The sequence below is a fragment of the Pteropus medius genome, unplaced genomic scaffold (genome assembly GCF_902729225.1).
Source record: "Pteropus medius unplaced genomic scaffold, Ma_sr-lr_union100, whole genome shotgun sequence".
In the NCBI taxonomy this organism is placed as follows: domain Eukaryota; kingdom Metazoa; phylum Chordata; class Mammalia; order Chiroptera; family Pteropodidae; genus Pteropus; species Pteropus medius.
Window position 1 is genome coordinate 1264487 of NW_024345481.1, and position 22345 is coordinate 1286831.

General features: G+C 46.4%; 1 protein-coding gene across 22 annotated transcripts in view; it reads left to right on the forward strand.

Annotated features, from left to right (window-relative positions):
- SCAF8 (SR-related CTD associated factor 8) overlaps positions 1-22345 on the forward strand; it is a 191470-nt gene that overhangs the window by 113543 nt on the left and 55582 nt on the right. For 13 of the 22 annotated variants that reach the window (XR_005655139.1, XR_005655156.1, XR_005655143.1 and 10 more), the window contains one exon: positions 2559-2749. The exons of 7 other annotated variants lie outside the window; for them this stretch is intronic. The gene's annotated coding sequence lies outside the window, so the exon portion shown is untranslated. Of the gene's footprint in view, positions 1-2558; positions 2750-19324; positions 20348-22345 lie in introns of those variants that run through there. 2 more of the 22 variants (XR_005655147.1, XM_039873864.1) reach the window with 2 other exon arrangements.

Below are 22345 nucleotides of genomic sequence, written 5' to 3' on the forward strand. Positions count from 1 at the left end.
GCGTGCGTGTGTGTATCCTATCTATTCCTATCTGATGAGCAAACAGAAGCTATTTTGTATATATCAGATTCGATGGTCCTTCGAGAATGTAAATGGGAACTGGGTGTGGGTTGCATTTTGACCTGTCTCCCAAGTCCGGGAACCCACGGTCACCCAGCCGGCCGTTAGTGGTCACCGTCACTCTCCAGGGCAGATGGGCAGCCAGGAAACACTTGGCAGCAAGCGGTTTATAAAGGATACTTTTTTGGAAAGCCCTGAACATTCCTTGTATTCCCCAAGGAAAGTCTATTTAAAATTACCACTCATTATACTTAGCTGAAAATATTCATCGCCTGTCATCATAAGTGCTCTATTAGGTTGACTGTATACATTAAAACTTAGCCTTGGCTGTATTTACGAAATGTAAGGGAGCACTAAGTAAACGAACGCCTCCCTTTACGAGAAAAACCACTCGACTGTGGCAAGGAAACACTGTGCGTGTTTGTGTTTGGGGTGGGACATTCTCCCTCTCCCCCTTTCTTTTTTTAAACGGCGTTGCACCTCCATAGTGGGCGTTGCACCTCCATAGTGGAATGTAGAAACAGGACCTAGTGGAGCGGGAAGCGAGGTACACAGCTGGAGGTGATGGGTGCAGAACCCAGGACGGTAATGTTGGGTGGGACCAGCAGAGGGTAACGGGGTAGATGCTGCTGGGAGGCGTGCTGGCTAGTGACCCGCAGTCACCCTCAGGGGCAGGGCGAGGACTGAGTGGCCTGCGTGAGGGCCGTGGGCAGTGGATGTGGAGATTAAGTCACTGGAAATACTTGCTGGTGGAATGCGACACACAATGCCAAAAAGTCTTGACAGTGAAGGAGTGGGCGTGGCCTGTAGGTTTGTTTCCTGCTGCTTGGCAGATGTGTTTGCATGTGGCCGTATTCGCTTTATATACCACTGAGCCACTGAGGGGAAGGAGGGAGGTGGGAAAGGGACGTGGGATTTCTTCTTACTCTGCCTGCTTTGCAAATAATAGTACTTTAGCCACGATCCCTCTAGTTTGGGGCAAGGAGTTAGTGTATCATTTTAATTGATATTTCTTAACAGTCGCAGCAGGGGAAGTGGCATTTTTCCGTTAACAGATGTCACACCCAGGTTCTGGATTTTCGCAGTCACTGGCATAGAGTAAAAAGAGCATTGGAAGATTGGGGTTCGGACCCGGCTCTGCCGCCCGCCTTGCACGCCTCGCATCCCGGAGCCTGTTCCTCATGCAGGAGGCTGCCTTAGTACCTGTCCTGCAAAACTATGAGGATCACAGGGGACCCCGTTCTTGAGACAGTGCCAGCATATGCTCTGTCCGTGTTCCGTCAGTGGCAGCGCCTGTGATGAGACCTGCTTCCCCAGGGTTCTGAAATGTAGCCCGCACGTCAGCGTTAAACCTCTGCTTGCTATAGTCTGTTCCGAGGACGGAGCATCTTCGGCCGCAGAATGAAGACTCCGTCCATCATGGCAACCCGAAGCAGTCCTAGAATATTCTAAAGGTTGAGGATTTAGTAAGAAAGCATTCTTTGAGTACCTGCCACATATTTTAGGCATTTCAGTAGACATTCTGCTGTAATGGTAAAAATACACATCCCAACCTAGAGCTTAAAGGAAGGGAAATTGACTCAATGCCCGTTCTAATCCGGTATAGATGGTATTAGACAACAGTTTTGGCAAAAATGTTACCATTTTTTAACTGCCTACATATATCTGACTTCACACGGTAGAGGTTTAGCATTCCAAGAGCTATAAACATTTGACTGCTGACTGTCCCGGAGACCAAGTGACTAGTCACCTTCAATATTCTCCACCTAACTCTCCCTGGCCACCGCGCTGTCCATGGTGGCCCGTGTGGGGGCCTGCCTGGATCGGCACGTACAAACGGTACTTCACGTCCTGCTTTTTCTGTCCAAGAGGTTCATACACATCTCCTGCTCCTCGTTTTCTCTATATTTCGCCCCTTGTACCTGTGCTAATCCTAGTAATAGTCTTATGTGTATAAATGTATCTCTTTATCTGCTTTGTTCTCTCTTGTTCATTCAGGGAAAGTAAAGAATGTCCTGCCCAGATTTCTAGGCATTTCTTGAAATAATTATTTGCTGCTTTGTTCTCTCTTGTTCATTCAGGGAAAGTAAAGAATGTCCTGCCCAGATTTCTAGGCATTTCTTGAAATAATTATTTGCTGCTTGTATGTGACATTACACAGGTTTTATAGTTGATAAGAAGTTGAGTAAGACATGAATCCCATATTCATATGTCCCATGCCCATAGCTTATAGTTCCATAAAGCTAACAAATTATAAACCAGAAGCTATGACGTGAGGCAGAAAATGCCAGAGCGTGAGACTTTTTTTTTTTTTTACCAGTTTTTCTTTTCGGTTTTCAAATTAAAAAAAAAAAAGAGTATTAGTATATAGATTTTGAGAGTTTCTCCATTATTCTTTGAAATAGTACAGAAAAGGAAAAGTTTTAACTATAAAGAATGAGCACGTATTGGTCATTGTTTGGCTTTAGGCTTTGTTTATTTATTTGTTCGCCCAACAGATGATTGAGTGTCCAGGCACTGTGTTGGGTGCTAGAGAATAAATGCTGTCATCCGTTTAGAAGCTCCGAGTGTCATAGTAACAGAAGGCAGGAAAACATGGACACCAGTGTGTACCCAGTGTTGCATGTGACTCCATGGGATCCCGGTCTGGCGGCTAAGAGGGATTCATCCGAAAGGCTGCATAAGGAAGGTTAGTCTCATGGTTTTTGGAGATGGTAGGGGGTGTGATTTTGCACAGAGAGGGCCGGGGGGGAGCGAGCCTGAGAAAACCGAACGGGACAGTGAGCCTCTGTAAGGTCTGAGCCCAAGTTTCCTAAGGGTAAAACACGAGGGAAAGTTTCATAATTTTGAGAGAGGGAATGACGTAAATATCACGTGGTGGTGGCTTTAAAGGTTTTTATGGCGGTTTTTAATGTTTTTATCCATTAGGTTAGGAGAGATGAAAGGCAGGTCACCTGTTAAAGAGTCTCAGTTCAGCTTTTTAGAAAAAATCAAACAAAACATTTTTCAAAACGTACTGCATATTAACCCTGGATGTGAAGAATTTGTAAAAGGCAAAAACTGTGATGATGCTTCATATAACTGAATCCCAGAAAATCTTGGCTCTCGTTCTAAAAATCTTGAAGTGAAATGTTCTCTGGAACATTAATTGGAAGACAGCTTGCTATCACCAAATTGTTAGTCTGCGGTAGAAACCCAAAACTGCTAACAGATGCACCCTGCAGATTTTTAAATTTCAGAATTATTCCAGCCAGCTGCCAAGCCATTGATCTATATAACTTTTAAAACTGAGAAATATGCATTTAAATCTACATAACTGTTCGACCGAGAAAAAGTGTTCCCGTTTCTACTATATACTCTAAGCATCTGATTTCCAAGCAGGCTGGCCTTGATGAGAATTAAGCAATTTAAACTGACTCAGGAGTTTAGATTAAGTTTTTAGAACAGAGAGTTTAGGTTACGGTCTTGGACTCCGTCATTACCGTGTAGCCTTGGGCAGGCTTCTGCCCACGCCTGACAAGCCAGGCGTCCGGTTCCTTTAAGACCCTGCTTCCATTTTGGGAACTTAAATTTTGCATAGTGCTCGTTTAATTAACATAAGTTGTTAGAATATACTTGGGAAAACTCCTCAAGTATTCACATTGGTTAGTTAATGAATTGACTGAGGCCAGGGGGCCCGAGTCCTCTGTATACCTGTGTATACCCATCACATTTGCTCCCGTGTGGAGGCTGATCAGGGCAGGGGATGTAAACCGAAGGCCTTCAGGAGCGAGACCTCACTCCTAGGCACATCTGACAGTCAGCTCAAAATGTGAGCCCGAGGGGACCGTCAGCAGAGACCCCCCCCCTGGAGGCCTAAGCTTATGCAGGCCGGCACACCCCCGTCTCAGTTCAGCCGACTTGGTGCCTCTGTTTTTATAATAATTTATAATTTATAATAAAATTTCAGTCATGAAGCTTCTGCTTTTTGCAGAACTTCCCTTTTGTAATTTCATTTGACTTTTATTAAATGTTAAGGGAGGAAGCGTATCTGTCCCATTTTAGAGATAAAATTGGGCCTTGGAATGTTCATATTCTATTTCTATTCTTATTTCTATTTTAAAAACCATACATTTAATGCATACTGTAGAAAAAGTATAAGATAGAGGTAAGTATGAAAAGATAAAATCACCTATCACCCTAAATCTGGGCATTGTTTTAAATTCCTAAAAATATAGAAGAATTCTGTTCGCCATATAAAATCGAACACTGCAAAGTGTATACTTTTTCACCTGAAACTAATATAACATTATGTCAGTTATACCTCAATATATATACAAAGGTCAAAATTTAAAATATAGTTAGAAAAAAAAAGTAAATACTATGTATCGACATAGGAAAAGAAGTAGTAAAGGGAGAAAAAGAACTTTTCAGAGAGCTCGTGACAGCATAGGGCCAAGGAAGCATCTGGGGTCTGGAGCCACCCAGAGCTGTGCCTGTCTTGGTTTTGCCATTTACTCACTGGGTGGCTCTGGGCCACAGGCCGGATTTCCCTGAGTCTGTCTGTAAACATGGGGAAAATGATGCCTGTTTGTCCAGGTGCTGGTGGGAACTCATCACAGAGGCACAGTCTAGCGTTGTCACGACCAAGTATGTACAAGAGGACGTGCGAACACCAGCCTTGATCACAGTAGCTAACCTACCGTTTGTACAATAACGGTTTTTGGAAGTCAGATTTCAAAGGGTTCAGAGATAAATTCGATGGTCCGTTTCAGAAAGGGAAGCTGCCGCGAGGGACAATCAACTCCACAATGTAATCCTGCTGACATACGTAAAGCGACACCGAATCCTCATGAAAAAGAAACGCGGGCCTTGTGCAAAACGCCGCTCTGGGAGGGGGCCTTACCCGGAAGGGGAAGACGCACCGTCCAGGATGGGCGTGAAAGAGAAGACGGCACTGTCCAGGAGCGAAGCAGGGGGACGAGGTTGGTTCGAGATGAGGCGGATGTAAAATACTGAGGACCCGGGAAGTGTGCGTTTCTCGTATTGCTCCGAGCGAACGGGAAGGGGCAGGCCCTGCTGCCTGGGGCCCGAGGCGTTTCCTTAGCACATGGAGCACAGAAAGCCCGAGGGAGGTGAGAAGCCTCGTTGTTGTCGCCCCTGGCCTTGAAGAATCACCACCCCCATCCCCACCCACCCCGGAACTGGGAGAACGACTGACCTCCAAATGGCTGCAAAACCCAGGAATTGAGGAGAGCAGGAGAGGAGTCCCGTGCTTGGAACTTGGCAAATGTTTTGATTTTCAGGCAAAGAGAAAGGTAGTTTCCTGGAAAAGCCGGCCAGTGAACTTGTCATCATTCCCAGCACGATGTTGAAAAGGATTAATTAAAAGATCTGTGTGTTGTTAAAACGGGATTCTCTGCCCCAACGGAGCTGGCGTAGGTTTGTGAAGAACAAGTACTGCCAGAAATATGATCGAAGCTTTTAAAGACAGTCCTTTGATTGCTGAATGAAAAATGTCGTAGATGCTCTATATCAGGATTTCAGGAAGAGATTTGAGAAAGTAGCTAAAAATTTCTTCATGAGAAGGGTAGAGAAACAAACAAGGGCCTGGATGGGCAGCGCAGCCTGAAAGTACCAGGTGATGGGCCAGTGTTGACTCAGAGCGGGGGACCGCCGGGTGGACTCAGGACCCCCGGGCGCCTGTGGAGCCCTGGATGAGACATACTTTACCATAGGCCAGTGCTGAGTGCGAGTCAGAGGTCAGGAGCCACAGGCGAGGTCAGAGGGATCCCAACTGGGTGAAGATCAAGCACGGAGACGAAATGAGGGCAGCGAGGGACGAGGACAGCCGGGAGCCGCCCAGGAGGACCGCCGCCCGCCAGGCGCGCGCACGGGTTTCGAAGTCGCCCCGGCAGCCTTCCGTCATACCCGGCGTGTGCCGAGATTGCCACGGCCCGTGGAGAGGGGCCGACGTCGGGGGAGCATCTTCCGACCTCAGATTTGCCCTCTTCGACTCACTCACCCCTGATCTGAATGAGGAAATGAATGTCACGCATGCTCGTTAAACCCATAAGTGACCCGAAGGTGGAAGACAGAGCTAAAATGTTAGCCGACCTCCCTCCCGGGGTCCGGGAAACCCTTTGCTGGGGTGTGGGTAAGGACATGCCGCCCCCCGCGAGGCAGAGGCTCGGTGTCAGCCCAGACTCGTGCGCCTGTCAGGCACCAGGGGGACTCGGACCCTGCGGCCGAAAAGTGTGGTTCGAGCCGCCGTGGATGACAGTCCTCAACAATGTCATCCTGCTCTGGGCGAATCCGGCCGCCTCCAAAGTGTTCAGTTCCAGTTCCCATACAGGGAGGCTCACGTTTTGAATGTGTCCATGAGAGATGACCTAGATTTGGGGGACCCTGTAGATGTCACAGAAGGATCAACATGCTCACCCTAGAGAAGAGTTGAAGGGTTTAATGGCCACTGGCTTAAAATAAGTGACGTGTAGCTGAAGGATGGACGTACCCGCGGTGGCACCGGAGGGCGCGGGTGCAGGCTCCCGGGCGCTTGGAGCTGTCCGCGAAGAAACGGAGCCACAGGAGAGAGGCCCACACGGGAGAGGCTGCCTGGACACAGGCCACTTTCGGGGGAGTTAGACAACTCAGGGAGCCCAGTAGGCAATTGTCTGAGGTCATGTGAGCCCCTTCGGACCTGAGGTTCTGCGGTTCTCATTCTTTCTTTCACACTTTGATGTGGTCGTGGTTACTCAAAGCATCACATGCAGATTCTGAATAGTTGCTGTGAGCGATGGGCTATTTGAGATCGTCCCCTTGTTAGGAGTATGATTTAAAACTGAAGAGTGTGGGTTATCTCGTATGAAAAGGCATCGATTTCAACATGCTTCATTCCGTGAGACCCGTTACTATCCTTCTGGGAGGAACTTGATTGAAATGAAAGGTGGATGCAATGAAAGTGAGGGCCCTTATTTGCATATCTATGCTTCTGGGTGCCAAAGAGCAGAATAATTCTACAGGTTAACATGGGATGTGCTTTCTCTTTTTAAAATATTTTTAAAAAAATAGGCATTGTGTTAAAGATAGACATTTTGTTGTAAATTTTTAAAAATTGATTTATTTATGGTTATGAATATAAAAAGAAGTCCTTAGCACTTGGGGTGTGAGCCAAAGGCGTGATGTCCTCGGCTGTAACTGATAAATGATGGCAAGTTTCCTGGTTCTGGTTGGCACCGTGTGACCACAGCCCAGGATCAGATACTTGTCCTGGTCCTTTGGAACAGGGGAAGGGATTTGGGAGCTGTGGGAATGTTATTTCCCACTCCGTGAGTTGCCTTGATGGTGATGGCGGGTGTCGGTCCATCTGCGTCCACGCATTCCTCCTGGACCTGCCGCTGGGCAGGGCGGGTTGTGTCCCCGGGCACAGGCGTACCTTCTCAACACAGTCTGTAGACAGTGTTAACTCTCCACGTCCCCAGAATACACCAGCAGGTGTTCTGAAGGGGAGGTGCAGTGGTCATTCCTTCGGACATTGGCGTCCTGAGGTGCACGGTTGGCCTGAGGGCTCTATGCTTTCTGCACTGAATGGCTCCAGTGCTATGTTTTGAGAATGTCAGGCGACTACTCCGTTTTTCTCTTCCCTCCTTGTCCCTTCTCCCTCCCCCGCTCCCTTTTCCACACTCACACATTCTTTCTGTCTTAATTTAGAAGCTTTTATTGCACAGGTCCATTCACTTGTTTATTTCATTCTTTCCTCAAGTCAGAGTTTTATTCATCTCTTTGTTTCCAGCTCCTAGAACAGTCCAAGGCCTATGGTAAGCTCGCAATAATTATCTGGTAGAGAAAAATGGGAGCGTGTGGAAGGGAGGGAGTAGCAGTCTTGGAGTCAGGGATCCGTGGTAAAGGTAAACATTCTGACAGACAGGGTGCCCACCTTGCTGTGGAGCTGAACACAGCCCACCGTGTTAGCCCAGCTTTCCCGAGGCCCCTACACTTGACTCTCTCGCAGGGCGCTGAATAAAATACGGGACTCCCAGTTGCATTGAATTTCAGACACTCAGCAAATAATTTTTAGTATAAGTCTGTCCCATGCAATATTTGAGACATACTTATACTACACATAATGTCTTGTGTATTTTCGTTTGCTAAATTTGCAACTTCTACCCACTAGTTCCCCGATAGGTATCGGTTTGCCATGTTAGGATGTTTCAGTGGTCTTTACAATTTTCCTGTAAAAAATATCAGTTCTAAGGTTAGCTTTGCCCCCAGTCTATAGCACCACTGATTAGAGCCATGATTCATTCCAAGATTTTTGTCAGCCAAAATTATGAGTGATGCTCATAAACCTCCCCGCTCACTCATCCTTTTCCCCCTACTCAGGAAAACACATTGAATATTAATGACGGTGATCGTTACAGGGGCACAGCCTTGAATCCTTCCTGATTTATTATTTAAAACAAATAATTTGCAGACCTGGACTTCACGATTCTCACTAAACCTAAGACATGCAAAGACACCTCTTAGCCAACCGCAGGTTGACTCTGGGGTTGAAGATGGGCGAGTTAGAATTTAGTGCTAAAAAATGAAGATTGTGGAGTTTATTTCACTTCAGAGACGTGTTGCTTTCTTTGCAAGAGAAAAATATATCTCAGACCCCAAGGGGACCTTACTAAAGAGGTAGAGATGGCTGAGTAAAAGCTCAACCTCGCCAGTAGGAAAAAAGCCATCATCGGGTATCATTATTAGTGAACTAACAGCTTCGTTTCCACGTGTGACAGAACAAAATTGGAATTCATCTAATTCCACTAACAGGGCTATTTAAATAGTTGTAGTGAGAAGCCTTTCGAAAATAGAAAATACAGAGGACTGTGCGAGTATATATGTGTGTGTATATATATATATATTAATTTATATTCGCCACCAAATGTTTACTTGTTCCTTAAATGTAAAATCGCCCGGGTAGTTGAAGAGACATCAGAGACATATCATAGGCCTGAGGCACAGCTGGACTAAAGCAAAAATAAGGAATATACTGTAGTATCTGCTGAGATAATTTTTAAATTATTATTTTAAAATGTAATTAAGGATTGATGTGCATTAAAAAAAAAAAAGACAAACCCTAGCATACTGTCACATCTAAATTGTAGCTTGAGTTTCATTTCTTTTTCTTAAATAAGAAATCATTTTCTTATATAAGAATAAATGAGTAGACAATATTTATTGGGTCCTTTAGGTGCAGCCCAGTATCTATTGTCTCCATTTCTGAAATCTCTGAAGCAGCTTGTGAGTTGAGTATAATGGGAACAAAAGTGTGGCGTGTGCAGGCCCATCTTCCGGTCACCCGGGCCCTCCTCGTTTTATTTATTGAAGCTACTAGTCGCCTTCCTCCCTGTGTCACGAGTCCGTGCCCCGTCCCCTTGTGGCTTGTGGTATGTTGGCATAAGTCCAGCGACTGCTTTGTAAACCTTGGACGGCTTCTCGAGAGTGACACCGTAGTAAGCAGCCTGGGAGATGTTCCAATGAGAGCTATAGAAAGTGAAAAATGTGTAGCTTGTCGTAATTCCAGAGAGAGAGAAAGCCAGAAATTTTGACAACATCTTTGGCAACTAGATCCTCTGGAGATGATTTGCTCCCGTGTGCTTCGCTGGCAGCTCAAACCCAGCAAGGTCATCGAGGCCTCAGGAGTAGCACTTGGGCAGGCGGGGTTCACCTTACGGCCCCGCAGACTCCTCTCGCTGACCTGTACCAAGGCCATCGGTAAGCCCCCTGAGCTACAGACCCTTTTTGGGGGCGGGGGGCGGTGAACTGCAGAAAACATCACTGAAAAGAGCATAAACCTTGACTTCAAACGTAGGCTCCACCTCGCATGGCAGTAGGAGCTGAGGTGCTGAGCTGGCCTCTAGAAGCTGGAGGTCGTCGTTTGTGACACGAGGTTAACGATGGCTGATAGAAGCTCGGTAGACGGGTTGAGGCCCGGCAGCCACCTTGAGCCTGGCACCTGGCTCAGGTGAAACAAACCCTTGTTTCCTTCCTTCCTCTCTGCCATGACAGGTTTACAGCCCCGCTTCCATCCCCTCGCTGGGATTTAAAGGGCCGGCTAAGTCCAAGCGGTCATTTCAGGAAAAGGAGAAGCAAGCAATGAGGGCAAGGTTGTCCAAAGAGGCAAGGATGTTTTCTTTCCAATTGCAGAGAGGACAGAGGCTCCCGGATGTGATCAGTGGCAGGTGGTTGGAAAAGTAAGTAGCAGTCTCCTCTGAAGATATAAAAAGACGGCTGAATTGCAAACTTTTATAAGTTGGCCGTCTCTCCAAACGGACCTCATTTTCTTGTTGTGTAAGGCTTTCTTATAAACCGTTTACAGTCAGAGCTATGCTCACGCTGTCCAGTGACCTGTTGGAATTTTGTTTTCTTAATTCTCCCGTCTCCCGGCCAAGCCACGTAGGCCAAGCACACCCCGCCGTGCCCTTGCTCTATATCCTGCGTCGTAGGCCTCTGTCGTAGGCAGTGCTGGGTCAATGCCATCCCTCCACTGGGCCATGTCCCATACAAACAGTAAATGGATTTACAGCTTAGAGGCTTTTTGTGGCCTCTTTCTCGGTGTATAGCTGCTGAGAGGTGGGGGGAGGGGGAAGGCAGGAGAGGCTTAAAGAGAAAAAGAGATTATTTAGAATCAACCGTGTTTCTGATATTTCTCCAACACCTAACACTGAGTGGAAGAGGTCGTTTTCTCTTGAATGGTTAGTTGTGAAGGGACTCAGGCTTTCTTTCCATACACATTATAATTTCGGGGAGGGATTCATTCCCAGGGAGACATTTCAACTTTCCAAAATGTGATGCTTGATGTTGACAAGGCTCTAGCTCCTAAAAGGCCACAAGGCAGCTCGAAGGGCATTAGATGTGAATCGAGAAAGTGGCCCCTGAGTTCGCAAGGAGAATTTCATGCTGGAGTGTTCTTGTGTGGGTCCAAGGGACAGCTGAATTGGTCGTGGCCTGTAATTTGACTTGATTCATTAAAACTACTTTAGAACAGGCCTTGGCAAACAAAAGTCGGACGTGTTGGATCGGTGGCTGTTAAATGGTATTTCTGAGACTGGCGGGGACGGTGAGACTGTGTGTGGGGGTGGTGAATCATGCGTAGGTCCATATCGGATCTGGAAACCGGAAGCCCTGAATTCTTGCTGCTTTGAAATGAAATGTCCTCCCGTTGGACTCTCACAGCTCGGAAATAAGACATTAATTTGCAAACCGATGCTGGTCTCTTGGTGTTCTGGCTGTCGCGCGAATGGTTTCGGGTATTCGAAGCCGACTCACAGCACGCGCTGATCTGCACTTTCGCTAAGGCGTGCGTGCAGGGGAATAGCCTTGACTCGAAGGCAGGTGGGCGGCAGGCAGTGTGTCACTTAGCTGGCAAGTCGGCCCAGTTGCTGCCACCCTTCATGTCTCCACTCATTGTCACGTACCCGATTTAGTGGGAAATTGCGCACTGTGGTGGGATTTGTAAGTTGCTGACATCTGGGACGCGTCCCTCACAAATGTCTCAGGTCTCCCGTGAAAGAGCATGAGACTCCGGGCAGCTGGCTGGAGTGCGGTTGCCACGGCCCAGGCGTGGCATCCCAGGAGACCGTGTCCTGGGATGTCCCAGGCCACATCGCCTCGCGAGCAGGCGAGGGGATTCCGTGTGGGTACTGATGACGTACACATCAGCCCTCCACCACTGCAAATGAAGAGATTGTCTCACCCCAAGTCCTGGTCAAGGTTTCTGAGGAATATGATTATAGAAAGCGACCCACGTAAAAAAAAAAAATCACGCCCCATTCGAGTCTGTTCTTTCAGATCTGCCCGAGAGAAAGGTTTCTGAGGCTGTGCAGCGTTTGTAGAAAAAAGAATATCTGTTAGCGGTTCATGAAGTTGAGTTATGTTTGGGATTGTCTGTGATCTTGCTGAAAGAAGCCACTGCCTTCCTGGGAACTATGATTCTGTTAGAAGGAACTGAGGAGAGGAGAGGGAGGAGGGAGGAGGAGGAGAGGAAGACAGGCACGTGGAGTATAGTGTCCCTGGCATTAGTTAGTGATGTGCCGAGGGGCCCTCCATGAAGGCCCGGGCCCACGACCGTTAGGGACGGCTTGGCCGGTGGGAGCCTCACGTGGCCCCTCGTTGCCCTGCGGTTTTCAGTGTAAACGTGATTTGGTGTTGCACTTGCCGAGGCCGCATCGTGCCCACTCCGTGGACATGAAGCCCCAGTTGGTTCCCGTCCTCGTCATTTTATGAGCACGTGAGAGAAAAAGACTGAGTGAGACGGAGGCAAAAGCCTGCAACTCACAAAACCTCTCAAAACGGGCACGAGAGCGTCTTCCGGTTACGCCCGCCAAAAGCACGTGATGAATAATAGTCTCTCCGCTTTTTCCTTTCAACGTCACTCATTTACCTTCCGGTGGTTCTTTTTTTAAGCAGCCAGTTCCCGATTTTAAATGCGTGTTCTAGGTGAGGAGATAAAGCATATATGTACGCAGGGTGAATAATTGATGGCGGCCTAACTGGGTCCTCCATGAGGCCAGGCCGGGCCCTGGCAGCGCTTTCTCTGGCTCCCTGTCCCCTCTGACCCTGGGCCCTTGCCCTTCCGTAGCTTGCTGTCCCACAGGGCTGCGGCTAAGTATTCCCATCCAGGGCCCGCTGTGGTCACCTTTCCTGGGATCGTATTTTCTGGCATCCAAGAAAAGTGAGTGGCATCTCATTTCCTTGACCAACTCATGTCAATTCTCTGCCACTAATTCAGTTTGCAAATTCATTTCTGCAGCTATTAAAAAAAAAAAGCATCTGCTCAACTGAGTGGCCATATCGTCTCTCCAATTCGGTTGTAAAGACAGCTGAGGACACCAGATTGAATTTGCTTTAAGCAAACTGGATATATGAAAATTGAAATGTAAAAGAATAGATGATTGTTCACTTTTCAAAAGGTTCCTTTGCCTTACAAAAAAGGCTAACAAAAGGATTTCTTTAAACACTGACTTCTTCCAGTACTCTAAAAATAAGATGGAATTAATGTTCTGTGTTTCTAGAGCATACTTTATGCATAAAGATGGCATGCCTACAAAAAAATAATGAAAGGCTTTTAAAGTTAACTTTTAAAATTATGAAAACTGCGTCTGAGTTCAGTACTAAATAAATGTTAAATGTTACAGTGTCTATTCTTAGAAACCCAGAGTCAAACCATTTAACCTTTAAGAAAGGTGGGAGAGTTGTTTAGCACAAGCTCTCCTGTTGAAGTCATTAGCACTTGGCATCAGCCCCCGGCCTCCAGGCCTCCAGGCAGCCGAGGTGATTCCAAAGCCAGTGGAATGAATGTCACGGGGCTTTTATGCAAATGCGCTAAAATGATTAGAGTGTAGCAAGTAGACTTTTGATGCTTCCAGGATGACTATGCAGTAGTATGTCGCTTTCATTCCTTCAATCCTTCATCGAATGTCCCTTGAGAAGCCCCGTGCCAAGGACTGGGGGTCTTACGAGAATAAGGACAGACCCTGGCTTTGCTGTCACGGAGCCTGCGGTGACGGGCTTCCCATCCTGTCAACATGGCAGTCTGTTTTAAGATAACAGAATGGCGCCTTTGATAACCTGCTCTTTCCTGCATTCCCTTTCTGCTTCTGGTCTTCCTTTCCCGCCCCCTAAAGTTTAGGGTGTCAAAGTGCAGCCTCGTCAGGTCACATGTGAGTTAAGAGAAAATCTTTCTCCTTTTTCTTTTCTTTTTTTTTTTGTATCTCAACAAGGGCAGAAGCTTTGACTTTTTAAAAAAGCGCATGTGTACTGACTCCTGGTTCTCCTGCTCGTGCTGGTTCTCTCCTGTGACTAAGACTGGCCCAGATGGGGGCGAGGGGCCTGTCGCAGGGGAAGGAGGCAGGAGGGCAGGTGGTTTGGCCTTCAAGGCCGGGGAGCAGGGTGGAGGAGGGGAGGGTCCCGCCTCTGTGCTGCCCAGAGTGGAGTGGATCGTGTGGTCAGCAGAATCACCAACGCCCGGGGCCAGGAGGAAGGTGAGGGGCTGTTGGCCTCTGTCGTTCACTCTGCAAGTCATCGCAGAGAAGCTCACAGTCAAGGGAAGGAGGGAGGTGATGACGGGGACGGGACGATGACGGGGACGCGGTGCACGGACTGAGGCAGGCAGTGACTGCGCCTTCGCCCCTTTGGAAGGCAGCCGCCAAGTGGAGTGTTTTCAGTGGCCGACGAGGAGCTCTCAAGGTAGAGAGGAGAGGACCAGTGTGCCAGGCGGAGGGAGGGAGGGAAGGGCAAACGTCTGTCCCGCTCCCGTAACCCAGGCGCCGTGAGCATTCCTGCCCCCTCTGTGACGGCTGCTTCCCACACAGCCCCTCACCATGTCCCCACCCCTGGCCCTGGTGGTGGGTATTAATGGTCATTTTAGAGTTGAGGAAACTCACAGTAGGGAAGGAACTTGTCTGAGGGTTGCAGAATGAGGGACGCAAAGCTCGGTGAGCCTAATCCAGGGCGCGCCCCCATGAATGCGCTTGCTGGCGGTGTCCCGTCCACCCCTGGGCCCTGTGCCTTCCTCCCGCCAGCTCACAGGAGGCTGGACTTTCACACCTGGAAACAAAAGTCTGCTATGTTTGGATCATTCAAAAGTCCGTGGCGCATGTGGATTATTCATGCCGAGTGGCATAGCCTTTCAGGATTTAGTATCTGAAGTATTTGAACTAAACGAATAAGGGACGTTACAGGATGTACAGTGTATGGTAGGGAAAGACGCCAGAACATCAACTAGGTTTCTAGTCTTTGTGGCCCGCGGGCAAGTGTGAAAGCTGAGCTTCAGTTTTCTAATGTTTAAAATGAGGATTTTGTGCCCTGCGAATACCTAAGGCATATTTTAGCAGCAATATGATCACTTTTGCTATTCTGTTGGAATTAAGTAGCTTCTCTGGGGAATCTCAAAGATTGTATGCATAATGCACATGTGGGCATGACTCAGGAAACAAAACATGATCTTAGCTTCACAGAGGACCCCTGGGTATCCCCCATCACAGAAATAAACTTCCCCAATGGGAAATAGTTGCCTTTAGTTTAATTATTTTTACACTTGGTACTTGGAAAGACCTGACTTCATACTGTTCTAATCGAATGGGACATCGTGTGACACATTTTAAGTAGATCTTTAACTACAGAACAAAACATTTAGCAAACGATGTTAGAACGTGTCTGCACACACTGATACGCTGAGATCTGTGCCAGCCGGCCTGCTCCCACGTGGGCTGGCCAAATGGATCAGCTGAGCGAGGCAGCTGGGGTCTGGCATCTGCGGATAACTGGCAGGGCAGGCTGGCAGAGGCTCGGATCTGAAAGTCTGTTTGGAAGGCCCTAGTTTTCTTGGTACAGCTCTGTCACCACTGGTGAGTCATCCAATGGCATTAAGAGCTGGAACACATCACATCCTGGGTAGGTTTTCCGTCTGCTGGCTTCGTAATCACTCGCCTCCCCTCCTCTGTGGCTCCCTAGAGCGGGCACGGCGACTTCGTCAGCTTTGCTCATCACCGGCGGCAGCTCTGATGAGCATTTTTCTGGGAGAAGACATGAGGGAGATGAATTAAATCGGGGTCCAGGCCTCTGGAATCGTCTCTCCAGGGTGTTCTCCCTCTTCCTGTCGGCTGTGATCTAGAGGTGATCGTTCAGGCTGTAGGCAACTTCTGTGTAGCCTGATCACAGGTCATTCAAAAATCAGCACCCATTTGCTTACGGAGGAAGCATGCAAAAATGGACCACAGAAGCCTTTACGTTGTAGCTGAAGTTAACTGAATTTCCGTTTCTCCATGCGGACGGCCTGACGGGTCGTTTCTCTGGGGAGGGGCACTCTGCCTCGTCCTCACTCCCCCTTCTTCTGCGACCCTGTGTCGCTGACGTGGAAACCCGGCCACTGTTTCTAGAGCTAGGTTTCTGCGAATGAGGAAGGATACGGCTGCCTGCCCCTGAGGTCTCGGTCACGGCCGGCTCCTCAGAGCAGGGTGACTGTATGACGTGGCCACTCACACGTCCGGTAGCTCAGGTATGAGGGTGGGGGGCAGCCTGGGAGAGGAAAGTGGAGAATTTGGGGGTCAGGCACACTTAGCTTGCAGTCCTATCTCGGCCGCTTCTTGGCTGTGTCATCTTGGCTAGATTATTTACCCTCTGAACCTCACCGTTCTCGTTTGTAGCGTGGGATTAATGACTGCTTTCAGGACCGTTTGCGTAGAGTAAATGAGGCAAGTGCGTCGGTCACCTGGGGCCAGACTCCCCCTGAGTTACAGCGGCAAGGGGAGTCCCCACCCAGGTCAGCGTGCCTTTGCCGTGCCCATTTTCTCAAGAATAACTGTGACTGCATTTCGAAATTCAGGGCAGTTGCAGCAAATACATCATCATGGCAACTCGAGCTGCAGGAAATGGTTCTGTTACTTTTACAGTTACTTCCAGGTATTACTTACACCCCCACCCCCACCCCCACCCCCCAGGCACTGCTACATTTCAGTTTATTTAAAAAAAAAAAATGTCTTTGCAGTGTGTTCTCAGTGAAAGGTGGTGTTTCTGGCCTTCTACTTTTTATTATTATAAAATTATAGTCGGTAGTACGAGGCATCGCGAGGCACACTGGCAACTGCTAACGGAGTGATCCCCGAACGAGCGAGAAAGCGTTTCTTCACAAAATCTCTCAGGCTGTTTAAGTTCGGAATGAGCCACCTGTCTGGAGTGCTGCCGGTGGCAGGCAATGTCTCTGGAGCTCTGGGGTTTCTTTCGTGCCACTTAGAAATGGCACCGCATATACGACCCTGCTGCTTGGTGGCCCAGCGTCCACCACGGCGTGCCCACAGTGGGGGGCGGGGGGTGGGACGGGGCAGGAGCTGCGGGACTAAAGCCAACGCAGCTTTGAGTTCCAGTTCTGCTATTTAACTGTTTCTTTATGGAGTCAGTCGTATCTGTTTTGCAGCATATTCTTTATAAGGCGCTTAGTATATAAGGGGTAATAAGCAGTAACACAACTACACAGAAGAGATGAATCATAATAATAATAAATAATTGAAGTCACCGATCTTCAGTGTTACGAGCTGGAGATGGCATATCGAGAAGAAAGAACACCGAGCCGGGAGTCAGAAATCCCGGTTCTCATTCCCGCCGGGTGACTCAGTGACTCAGGACCCGTGACACACGGGGCAAGTCACCGAAGCCCTTACGTCTCAGCTGCCTCGTGTGTAGGCTAGGTCCCCTGTTACGAGGTCCGGAGAATGGGCTTTGAAAACTAAAGCATCCCCCAACATAGGCTGTGCGACCCTGATTTCACATCTTTGCATTTGCAGAAGTCACCTGATGTTTACTTTTTAATATCCACCTTCTTCCATGACGGATCATTTTGCATGCATTTACAGCCATTCCATCAGGCACGTCGTATATATACTAACGCATGCCAGAAAACCACGGTCATAAAAAGACTTGCCAGAATTCCATAATAAATTTTGCTTACTGTTTGTTTATTTCAAGTTCATTTGTCAAGACGGAAATATTTATTTCTGTTGGCAACAAAGAAACACAGAAATTTAGTCTGTGTTGGTACACGTGCATGTGTTAATAGATCATTCTTGCATGTCTGCTACCCCACAATTTGAGCAAATTTGTGTCTTTTTTCCTTTTGTTCTCCATTGTGGTCTGTGTGGCTTCTACCAGGCAAATGCTGATTTGCTCTAGACAACAGCTCTAGCCCATGACTGCCTGGCAAATCTTATTCAGATTCCAGAAAATGGCTCTGTAACTTTAGTGTTAAAGCTGCTGAGAGTTGAATGACTGAGCTGATTTTCATTGTCATTTTCTTTCTTAACGGTGAGGTCAGTGTTTGTTTGAAGGACAAGCTCATTAACAAAACAGATAATCCAGACTAATAGGTCATATTTTGGTGCCGGTTTTGTTTTGTATCAGTCATTCACACATTTCACAAAGGTGTGTCTCCCCTTATGCCAAAACCGCAGGAGAAAGATGAAAAAAGTTATTCAGCCATTTTTCTTGTCACACATTAGAGCGGGGTGCTTTCAAAAATATGTAATAATATCATGTAATAGTATAATATGGTATAACATAACCTAATATAAATAATAAATGGTTATTTTGGCATCATCTAAGTTTTACCAGCCACAGAGGCATAAAGATCAAGTCGAAATTGATAAATCCAGTTTTTCAATTACTGAAGCTTATCATTATGTTACTAATGGGAACTAATTGCCCCAAATCTCCAGATATTTAACCTAATTCGTGGTTGTACCTATGGCAGCTGTGAAAGTCACATTCAACTTTCCAGCCCTCATCTATGATCATTTTAACAAGATATGGTGAGGTAGTTTAGCATAATAGTTGAAAGCATCAGTTTTAGGTTCAGATTTCCTATGTTTAGATCCCACCTCTGCTTACCAGATGTATGTCTTGGTAACGTTACTTGACATAATTACTTAAACTAGTCCAGCTCATTGAATTTTATGAGTATGTAGCATGCTCTTACAGACTGCTTCCATGCTTTTATACTCCCTAAATGTGTTTTTCGGCTTTTATATAATTGTTTCATAATTTAAGAAAACAATCAGGTACCAAAACAATGACACACTCAGATCAGTAAAAGATGTGGAAATGTATATTTTCAGAATTTTCTGCCCATATAAACTTCATCACATTGTCATTTAAGAACATTTTAATTGGCTTCAGATGCAAATGGGTATTTTTGAGACTTCCCTGGACGTTCAGCTGGCTCTAGACTCCGAGCTGAACTAGGACCACGGGCCGCCGAGTGCAGGCGTTGTGTAAGCTGAACCATTAACACTGACTGACGCTGTGCTCCGCAAGGAGCCGTGGAGGCCGCTCTGCATGAACCCACTAATGTGGCCAGATTGGCCTCCTTTTTAGACCTCATCCACTGAAGCCCCCTGAGTCTCTATGCGAAGGCGCCAAGGCCCAGTGAGGTTAGATGATGTTGGTAGTTGCTGGTCGAATTGTGCTCGGAGCCCGGGCAGGCTGCCTGCCAGGACAGGGGTCTCCTGAAGGCTTCCAGCACGAGGAGAGAGATGAACGCTGTGTAGTGCGCTTCTTCCGGCTCTGCTGGAAGAAGACGTGGCATTTTAGAGCACAGAAATTTATCAAACATTGAAACATTTGTTGTTGTATTGACACCATCTCTTCCTTAGGAATTATCTTGGGAAAAAACAAAAACAAACAAACAAAAAACTAGAAAAAGTCATTCCATTGACCAGTGATGACCGGTTATTGTTCCTTTTGTCAACAGGCAAGATGATGAATGAAGTCCTGGCAGCTTCCTGTGTCCCAGGCCTTATAGAAATAAGTGAGCCGTGCTCCAGAGTTCTAATGTGCACCACATCGGATCTGGTGTAAGGAAGTGTTACAGGAACCCGCCGTTACCTATTGAGAAGGCTCTGTGCTCTCAGAGGCATTGTTTCTGATCGAATCCAGAGGTTGCATGCGTGCCTCCCTGTATTACCTGTTGGAGCAGGTTTAATTTTATAAATTTTAAACACAAACTCTATGAGTTTCTAGTTCATAATTGTTCTTTTTGAGGATCCACTCAGATGAACAGTATTACATCTGTAAAAGATATGCACTTCCACTGGACCAGAATTGATCGGACTAAATAAAGGGCCACAGACTCCATCCGTAGCACCATCCGGTACCAGTGATGGAAAGGACAGATTGCAAGGAGACCCCTCAGGGGGAAAAGTCACACTGTATTTGGAACTACGGATTTACTAGAACCATAGCTTTAGTCAGTCAAGGCTTTTTTCTTGAACACGACCTAAATAGACTGCAGTTCTCGACCGGTGGCTTTAATCGATTATTATTAGTCATCTGTCACCTTGGACACTCTCAAACACTGAAAGTCTTAAGCTTTCATTGGAAAAAAAAAAATGCAGCTTTGAGAAAATCCAGGGTTCGATATAGTCTTTGGGTGTTTCACTCCAGCCTTCGGGTGCTGCTATCACAAACAGCAGGTGCCGAGGTGATAGAAGAGAAGCCTAGTGGAGGAGGAAGGGAATGAGCATATTACATTGTATCGTAAACATACTTTATAAGTACATTTCTTATTAGCTTCTTATTCAGGCAGAGATTCCAAAAGTTTCCTCTAAATACCCAGTCCAGGATTTCTGTTTTGGAAATTATCTGTGTTCATAATACATGCGGGGGGAAAAAAAATACAAAAACTCAAATGAGTACTCTTTACACCTAAAAGAATATTTTTATCATTCTTTTGTTTGTTTTGGCTCTGTCACAAATTAAAGTACTTGGAATGCTATAGTCTGCGGTCTCTTGAAATGTAATCAATGAGAACCTAACACTTTCACAGTATGCTGTCACTTTGGACATTCATAATAAAAATTGAAACTCATTTTGGTCGTTAGTCATTCACTTTGCTTTGTAGTTTATTGCATCTTTTGTGGTTCTTCTATGTCTGGCAACCAAGCAGTTTGTATCGCCATGTATCTGGACGTGGAGATGCGTGCATAGTTCAGGCCTTTCACAGTCTCTTGCGTTGAATCACTATCAGTTTCTATATTTGAGCATCCACTCTTTGTTATTTGTTGAAAAGCTGAGATATTTTTGAATGCCATGGTCTTTTTGATTGTGCATTCTACAACGTGGGTTAAAGATTAAAATTGATTATAATACATTTTGATTATTCTATATTTTTTATTAAATAAGTAGAAAATTGGAGAAGGCTGTGAGCAATAATAGGCTTTTCAATGGCATCTTTTTTTTGACTCTGCCCATTGTGATGGAGTGTATTTCTGTGTTTTCCACACTATTATAGAAAGAAATTGAAAAACTCCAGAATAATCCAAACACACGAATCTGTCTGGAAAACTTAGACTTTGCTTGGTGGCATTTTTACTTAATTTGATATAGAAATTTTTAAAAGATCCCTTCCCTCTTATTCTTTGTAACTAAACCTTATCTAGCTCCCACCTCCCATTCTGCCCCACCCCCCAAATAAAAGGAAGGGCGTGGATTTGGGGATTAACATGGACATTCTCGTGTATCTATGAGCAAATGATTCTGCAACTCTTAAATCAGGAAAATAAAGCAAATGGGGGCTTCTGAGGTTTTTTGGTAGAAGGGGCGGCGGGGGGTTGGGAGGACGAGAAAAGCCCAAATAGCGAACAAAGTTAAAAATAGGATCATTCCTTCACAGCCGAGCTCGTGGGCAGCGCTAGCACTTAGCTGGGGTGCATTTCCAATGATCAGGTGCCTGGCTGGGGCCCATCTGTTAGAATAGTAATCTTTTTAAAAATCCCAAGGCTCCATAGTAAGGGCAGAGGTTGATGCTTTTGTTCCCTGGATGAATTCCCTTTGCCGAAGCCTCCACCACCCTCTGCCTGAGCATCTGGACAAGCTGTGTCTGCAAAGCAGCATGAATATGTAACAGTCCACACTCCGTCGCTGCCTTCAGACTGTGGCACAGGAAAGCTTTCAAAATTCATCATTCTCTAGGGACTTACAACATGTTGAGCTGGTTTTAAAAACAGTATTAGGTGACTTAGACAAAGTGAAGCTATTTGGTATTTACACAATTAGAATCCTTGATGAGGGTGGTTCAGCTTTATAAGTGAATGCTGGCCTCTCACTTTGAATTCTAATACCGAGATCTCATTCACATGAGATGGGTGGTCTTAAGCAATTTCTTTGTGGTTAATACATTCTTCAGAGACAGGAAAAAAAAGTCTAAACATCTGTCTCAGAATAGTCTCCACATAGGAACTGCACATAGATGATTACTTTTATCCAAGGCAATTTGTGTCTTAAGCGATGTAAGAATATGAGCAGTTAAGGAAGTGGTCAAGTTTGATGTTTTAGAAGAAAGCCTCTTTCCATTCATTATTAGTAATGTCTCCAAATCCACTATTTCTGCGTCCCTTTGTTGAAACTGGAGAATATTCCACGCGATCGTGGTTGGCACTGAATCACATCATTTTCATGGCTGGGCCTTCTCCCCCTGGACGGCTTACAGATCAGCAGGAGCGGAGTCTGGCACGGTTCTCAGACGGGGTCATCTCGATTGTTCTATGGAGACTAAGTGCACCTTCGAGCATCTGCGAGACACGTTATGTTTACTTCTCTTATTTCTTCTGAGGCACGCGGCTCTTTCAAAACATTTTCTAAAATATCATAGAAAAAGACTCCACTCACGGGGCTACAAGGAAATGACATGAAGCTCATTTTCACACTTGCTTGTTATTGCAAAAATAAAAATTGTTAAGCCAGAAATATACAAACATCAAATGGCTATTATGGA